We start from the raw sequence: 8,260 nt of genomic DNA, 5'->3' as shown, positions 1-8,260 counted from the left end.
AAGCTCCCTTCTCTGTGATAACTCCAGCCTGTGTCAAGTTGACACACAAAACTAGCCAGTACATAAAATATTCATAACTTATATAATGTTTAGTAAGGATTTCACTTAAAGCATCATGTAGATAGCAATAGCATCTGTCCAAAGCCAAACTGAAAGCATCAAAATTTCTTTGCAGGTAAATCTTTGCTAACAATGGTAGGAAAATAGGCACTTTGGATCAACACACTATGTGAAGTGTAATTTATAATTTAGTCATTTTCAGACTAATTTTATTTTGTTTTAAATGTACTTTGATGTTCTGACAGAGTTTGATCTTTGGGCCTTTTATCATGCAGGAAAGTTCATATACTGGAAAGCTTTGGAGTCAGGCATAGGATCCAAGATCACCTTCAGTCAGTCAGAGAGTCCAAGATTACCTTGGCGGCTACCTGGGGCATGTGGTAACCAACCTCAAACAAGTGTCTACTTCCTCATCTGGCATGATGAATCTGAAAATTGGTAATGAAAACATTGACTACTGGTACATTACTACAGGTAAATATCAAGAGCTTCCATTTCAGAAGTCCTTCCAGAGAGCAAAATTCAGGAACTTTGCCCCATTCAACTCTGAGCAATTTCAGCTGAAATAGTAAGTCACGCCACTTTGTCTGTATAAGTTCTTATTTCTAACCCTTCCCCAATAATTGTGTCAAAAGGAAAGGGTGTAGTGGATTAGCTGAGTTTAAAACATATAATCAACCATTTTGGGCCTATGTAGGCTCAATACATTAAGATTAGATCTGCAAAAAAAAAATTTTTTTTAATGGGAAAGAAAATGGATGACAAGCACATATTATGTATTAGAGTACTCAAGCTTGAAAAGGTAAAGATATGATACAGACCAGTTTTCTCAAGCACATTTACATCCTAATCTCTAGATCCTGTAACTATGTTACTTATATGACATAGGGCATTGTGCATTGTGCAGATGTGATTAATTTAAAGATCAGAGTCCTTGAGGTAGAAAACTGACTTGGATTGTCCATATAGCTTCAGAGTAATTCTAGTGTAATGAAAATAGTCATTGAATATGGAAAACAGAGAAATAAGATAAAATTAGAGGAAGGGAAAGTGAGAAAGGTTTTCACTGTCTATTGCAAACTTTGAAGATAGATCCATGGGCCACAATTCAGGGAATACAGAGATCTTTAGAAGCTAATTACAAGCTGGAAAATCTTATCTTAGAGCTTTCAGAGAGACTGTGGCCCTGCCAAAACCTTGAATTGAGATCAATTAAACTGTAAAATTTTAAGTTTCTATTTTCATGCTACTGGTAATATGCTATAGCACTAATTAGAAATTAAAACACCAACCTACTTTTTCTCATATTATATTGAAGAAATTGCTAGTTACCTATAAAGCAGGGATAACTTAAAGGTTAGAAGAATATGTTCAGTGTCAAGCCCCAACTGATGAGGATGAGTACAAACTCCCAGAGTTCAACTGAGACAGGAATTCAAGATAAAGTCTACAGCATAACCCAGATTCCAAGAAGGTAATTTGATTCTTCAATCAGATTGACATTTCTCATGAGCTCCCAAAATACCTTAGCTTTTATGAAGGCAAGAGGTTGTTTTGAAGACTTTCGAGCTGAGCCTTATTTTCAGGGAGCATTTCTCTGCTAGCCTATGCTAAACTATGTAGGGAGGTTTCTATGCTCCACAGGAGCATTTTAATAAGACAGGCTCAAAGGCCAGAAACATATACATTTTTATCGTACTCAAGGGAAGTGTTGTGCACATTTCTATATCAATGACAAATACAAGAAGTTGGGGAAGCAAATATAAAATTACTTAGAATAATACTAAAGAAAAAAGTGAAAATAGAAAACATGCCTAAAAGAAAATTATAGCAATGGATTTAAACAAACAAGAGCAGGATTTAAAAAGCCAATTTGAGATCTAATAAACATTTGTTCATGCCACTGTGGGATTTGAAGGCTGATTACATGAAAATATCCCAAAGCTTTGTTGGATATGAAATTTCCAAAATTATTAAACTTATATTGACATAAATCTCATTTCCTTGGTAGATATTTCAATGACCAAGAACATTCTTTTTCAGAAGGATAGAAAATCCTTAGTCTGAGGAGGATTGGACAGAGGGCTACATGGCTCACTGCACTAAAGCTTTCCAGAGAAATAGGACCTGAGCATTGCTTTCAGACTATGCCAGCTGAACAAGTGGCAGAATGACAAGCTTTATTTCCACAGGGAAAGCAAAAGCTGACTTTTCTCTCCTTGTCAGCTGTAGGTAAGAATCAGCCAATAGCACATCTAACAGTGCCTCATAATATCATGGAAAGAGTTCAGTTTTGGTGCAGGAAATCCAGAGCATAACACCCATACTAATACACCTGGAACCATCACAATGCACACAGTTATTGGTATTTTAGGTAATTTATCCACTGCCACATCTAGGACAGTCCCACTTGAGCAACATCAATGCCTACAGTATATGTATGTATATATAGTATCATGAAAAAGAGGAAAAAGAATAAAGAATGAAGCAATTTGGTATTTACTGTACTAGCTGAACTTAAATTTGAATGTGAGATGATCTAGTACCTCAAAGCATGGTGCTGACCACCAGGATTCTGATCACTTGAGAGGCTCATAGAATTCTGAACCCCAGAGGCCTCCCAAGACCTTCTGCATACATGTTTACATTTTAACAAGTTACTTGGACAATTTTCACATGCATTAAACCTGGGGAAAAGCTATAAATGTCTATTCCTCTTCTGATATAGACAGAGAAACTGAGGATCAGAAAATTATCTCATAATTACACAAAGCTTTTTAAACAGAAGAATAAAAGATGGACTTCATGATCTCTACATTGGCAATGTTCTTTTTAATTGTCCTGATTTTCTCCATGTTTTTCTTTGACATTCCATAATTACTATGATTCTAAGACATATTAGACATTTGATACACAGAAATATTAAATAACTAACTTAGTGCAATGTCATAGTTGGCATTTAAATCCAGGCCTGACCACCTAAAACCTGTGATCTTTACTTTGAAGTACCATTCCCTGCCTACATACTTTGCTTGTCAGCCTAGAGACTCATGATGCAAAAAGATGGAAATTAGAACTAATGAAGACCCTCTATGCAAAACTTCACTAATAACTATTTTATTTTTATTTGGAACTTCAATTATTTGTTGCTGAGTTTTCTGAAAACTGAATGCATCTACACTTCTCAAGTACAGGGCATTGTTTCTTAGTTGATTGTGGTATTACCTGGTCAAGTCTAATATCAGTTGGCTCCTAATTTAGTGCTTGAATTACAAGTATTCATCTGTAAGGCATCTGAGTCTCAGAAGTTCTATAATTGTGATAAACTTTTTAAAATATAATTCCTTAGTTACAGTCACCATCTATCACAAAAGAGCTACAAAACCATAGCTTCCTATGATAATCAATGTGAACTCTAGAATGGATGCCAAAATAATAGTCACTACTCCTACCATGAGAACTCATATGAATGGTTTTCTTCTTTGAGTCTCAATTGCTTGATGTCTTGAAATCTCTTGCCTAAACCAATATTAATAACAAGCCTTTCATCTGTACCATAGTCAATTGCACCATAGTACTAACATATGTTGGCAATGTTTTGTAAACTTTCACTCTCTTTCCACTATTGTATAGTTGCCCCACACATCACAGATACAATATTTTCATTTTTGCATCCCTGGGGTGCTCAGCATGTAACCGTACTCAGCATGCAAGTCCATGGTGCTAAGCATGTAACTGCACTAGATTATAAGCCAAAAGCTCCCCCATGCTTTGTGACGTTTCAGATAGTATTTTGTCTCAAATAACACAGAAAAGAACAGTTGACTTTTCCAGTTAACAAGGCCAAACTTGTGATGATTTTTGTAAGTAAACAGTAGCCACCACTTAACAAGATAAACCATAAAATACAGGTACATGCAGCCACTTTACTAGGGAATGTTTGGTATCTGAAAGATTGAAAGAGTTTGGCAATTCAACCAAGGTTGTGATCAGTGCATCAGGATGAAAATTAGTGATCCGTCACCATTTTTATAGCCATAATTTCTCCTATTTTATTTCTTTTATTGCTGAAATGGATGGTAGAGAGTAACAGCGATATTTTGGGGAGACTTTTAGTGAAATCTGTTCTTATTTCTCGCAGTTTCTAAGCTCTTCAAAATTTTAAGGGCAGGCATTCAGAGTAAAACTATGAGGATTCATCGAGACTTTCCTGTATCTTGGAAGTAAATATTGTAAAGGCTACTTTTCATTTAGTCAGCTACTTAGGACACTGAGAATTCTACTTCTATCTTCTGTGCTCCAGTACGTGGAATCCAAAGATAAACTGAGATAAGATTTGTACTGCTGATTGGTTCAATCAGTGGGAGGCAAAGCAATTGTAATAGAGAAAAATATGATTATTATACACAGTTACTGTTTGTTATGGAATGAGAACTGACTGTTCTGAGGGGTGAGAGGTGGGTACTGATTACCCTCAGGGGTGGAGCTTCATGGGCCAAACAGAAAAGAGGAAAGAGACACAGAACAAAGACTTGAAAGTAGAGGTGAGAAGTGAGAAATGTCTAAAAGCATTACCACCAAATTCTCAAGTGGAGGAAGTGACTAGATACTGAACATTTCTTGAAGAAAAGACACCTGCTGAGGAAGGATGAGAAGACAGAGCATGCAGGTAATAAGAAAAACTTTATTATGATCAAAGAGGCTTGAGAAGCTGTGGAATGCAGTGTAGTACACAGATAAAGGTTACAGTCAAACCAAATCTGCGGTGAGAACAGAAGTAGAAATGATGGAGAAGTAGGAGCATCAATCATAAAGGCAAGAGAGGCTAAACGATGTTGCTTCTGAGCATAGAAATAAAGACAGAAGTAGAATTCTCAGTGACCCATGTAGCTGACTGAATGGAAAGTAGCATGTAGAATGTTTAATTTCAAAGTTGCTCATCAATCTTGGAATGAAAATTTTGGTGATTTCGTGACTATCTAGAGAATGAATATAGAACAAAACTTTAGTTTCTACTATAAACAAGTTAATACCATTTGAATTACAACTACAAAGGAATCACTATGTAGGGCAACAGAGCAGGTGGGTTTTTGACCTAGAAGTAAAATAGTGCATAAACAACTTTAATGTATAGTGTGTATCCTATACAGAAATTGCCAAATTCTTCTCTTGTGCTTATTTATTAAACCATTTATTTCTACTATAGTAGCAAATCACCTTCCTAAATGGAGTATCTATGAAGTCCCCGTGTACTCACTTGAAGTTAAGTGTTGCTGACTGAAAAAGAGCCACAACAAAGTTAAAAATACTGTTGGCATCATTTAGCTGTGTCAGCTGCGACTGAGTATGATTAGTTTGCAATCAAGGTAGTAGCAATTGCTGTGATCTCATTAGAAACTCAACTTGGATGTGGTGTGCTGTTATTCTAGAACAAAGGGTTCCATTATTTTCCTGTCTGTTGGCCAAAAGTGATCATGGTGCAGAATCTACTTAGCTCTTAAAAGACACCTGAACTATCTTAGTCCATGACTCTCAGTCCTCTAGTAACTTGGCAGCTTGTTTCTTCAAGGTCAGTCCTAGATGTTCCTCTGACTCAGAGAACTATCAAATCCTCCTTTAAAGGATTTCATCTGAATAATTCTTGACAGTATGAATTAATCCCCCCTTTTATTAAGTCTAAATTAGTTATGGACCATAATTTTATGTGTAAAATTCCTTTTATCTTGCCATAAACTATAAGCTAGGTATTGGTCACTGGTATTGTCCACACTGGAGAGATATGATTACTGCAGAATAAAGAGCAGAGAACAGAAGTCATTAGAAAGCACCCTCTGGTCTGTCCACTATAAGAGATTATGTTCTTGTTCATACTTGAAAACTATGAATGTAAATGCATTGTAGATTTGAACAAGTTTAACTGTATATGAAATACATAGCTATGTTTTTATTCTATACTCAGGATTATCTTACTGGACTGTCATTCCTCCAAATACCCAAATCTTTAGATATAGCATAGTCGTTTCCCTAGTTAATTATAAAGTAAGGGTGGTGACTTCTGTTCATCTCAACAAACCTACTGCATCCTCAGTCATTTTTTCCATTATTCTTCCAAAACCTTGCTGTTCCACAGGGCCCAACTATTTCTAAAATACAACTAAACTTAGTTTTGTTAAACTGGATAGATACACATGTTTAACTTAAAGGTCTCCATAATCACTACCAAAAATTACATTTTACTGATTCTCCCTCTCTAATAATTATAAAAACAACAGCAACAACAAAATACTGAAGGGAATGATAGTATGATCAAATGGACTGTAACCTTTTTGAAGTTTTCAAAAGAAAGGAAAAGAGACTTTGAAAATGTTGAAAACATTACTCTTTCCTCCTCCTCCAATTCTGCCATTCTTTCTCCTTTGGTTCTTTGAGAAGAAAATAAACATGCTTTGTGCCTCTGAAGAAAAGAAATAAAACAAGAACAATATTTTTCCATTTGTGCATCCAAATTTTATAAGGGGCCACGAGAATGGAGAATATATTTCAGACATTGCTTTTGTCTGAAAAATGTTTATCAAGACTACATATAGGCATAGAGATTTCATCTTTCCCTAGTCAAAATGTCTAAACTAAAAAGAGAGAGAGAGAGAGAGAGAGAGAGAGAGAGAGAGAGAGAGAGAGAGAGAGAGAGAGAGTACAAAAGTTGATAGGAATATGGGAAAAAGAAAATATTTACTTTCTCTTGTTAAGATTACAAACTGGTGTACCATTATGAAAATTATCATAGAGAATTCTTAAAGAGGACAAAAATAAATCTATCACATGACACTCTTTAGCATAGGCCCAAAGAATTATACACCCTACCCCTCAGATACCTGCTCAACCATAGTATCTAGGCAATGTAAACAGCTTAAATGTCCAACTGATGGATAGTAAACATGTGGTACATAAATACTATGGAATACTATTTGGCCCTAAATAATGAAATTACAAAATTTGAAGATAATTTAATGTAGCAAGAAAATATTACATTGAGTTGAAGTAGTCTGGATACAAAAAGACAAATGTACCATGTTTCCTCTTATATTTGTTGATCCTAGCTTCAAATTTTTAGATAATTGTATATAACCTGCAGTTACTATAGTTACAGGAAAATGAAAAGGGACCATGGTAAGGAGAGGGGAGAATGGGAGTTATAAAATGGGAGTAGAAGTACACAGATGCTAGGAAGGCAGAAATGGAAAAAAACTAGTGGGGTAGACAACTGGGGAGGGACGAGGGAGAACAACAAGAATGGAGGGGAAAGAGATAAATAACACTAAGGTATTTGAAGGACAAAATGCATGTAACTGTATACACACACACACACACACACACACACACACAGAGAGAGAGAGAGAGAGAGAGAGAGAGAGAGAGAGAGAGAGAGAGAGAGAGAGAGACTTAGGAGTCCTTGGTCAAAAATAGTTCTTTGCCTTATCTTCTTAGGACCTAATGATAATTCTACAGAAGTAACTGGAAGATGTTCATCTAAAAATACAAAGTATGCACTGTTATTAGGTTAGGGGCTAGACACCAGATGAATATTATTTGATTTTGTAAATGAGGCAATGCTGAGAGAAAACTACTCTGGAGTCTGGCAAAATTAAATTCCAGTTCAAACCTGATCTTTATATAGTCAATTCTTAAACTCAGAAAATTAATTTTCATACTTATGTACATAAAGTATTGATACTTCCCTCATAACAAGTATAATGATATTGTTTTATTATGAAAGTGAACTACTGCATCAGACCCTGAAAGTGTATATGTAAATTCCACACCCACAGCTTACTTTGTCTACTTGAGCCTCATCAGATTGTTGTGAAAATGGTTCAAGATACTGCTTATAAAAGGTTTAAGGCAGAGCATAACAATGTTTGGAAAATATTAGTTGTTATTGTTATTTACATTGCTATAACCTACTAATGACAATAGCAGGCAGTTATTGTGATTTCCCAAATGTACTATTTATTATAGCATTCTGGTTTCCTGTGTCCTCTAAATTGATGAAGGAGTTGCTTGTGTCTCTGACCCCATACTTGAATTCTTCCTTGAAGCAGTAAGTGGTCAAGGGTTAGAGACACAAAATTATTAGTTTTCAAATTATATTACCTCAAGATAAGCCCCCAATCAGTTCCCTCTTCCTTTCCCTGTTCTTGTT

The sequence above is a fragment of the Mastomys coucha genome, chromosome X (assembly GCF_008632895.1).
Source record: "Mastomys coucha isolate ucsf_1 chromosome X, UCSF_Mcou_1, whole genome shotgun sequence".
In the NCBI taxonomy this organism is placed as follows: domain Eukaryota; kingdom Metazoa; phylum Chordata; class Mammalia; order Rodentia; family Muridae; genus Mastomys; species Mastomys coucha.
The sequence above is the reverse complement of the archived record's forward strand: the minus strand, read 5'-3'. Positions refer to the sequence as shown.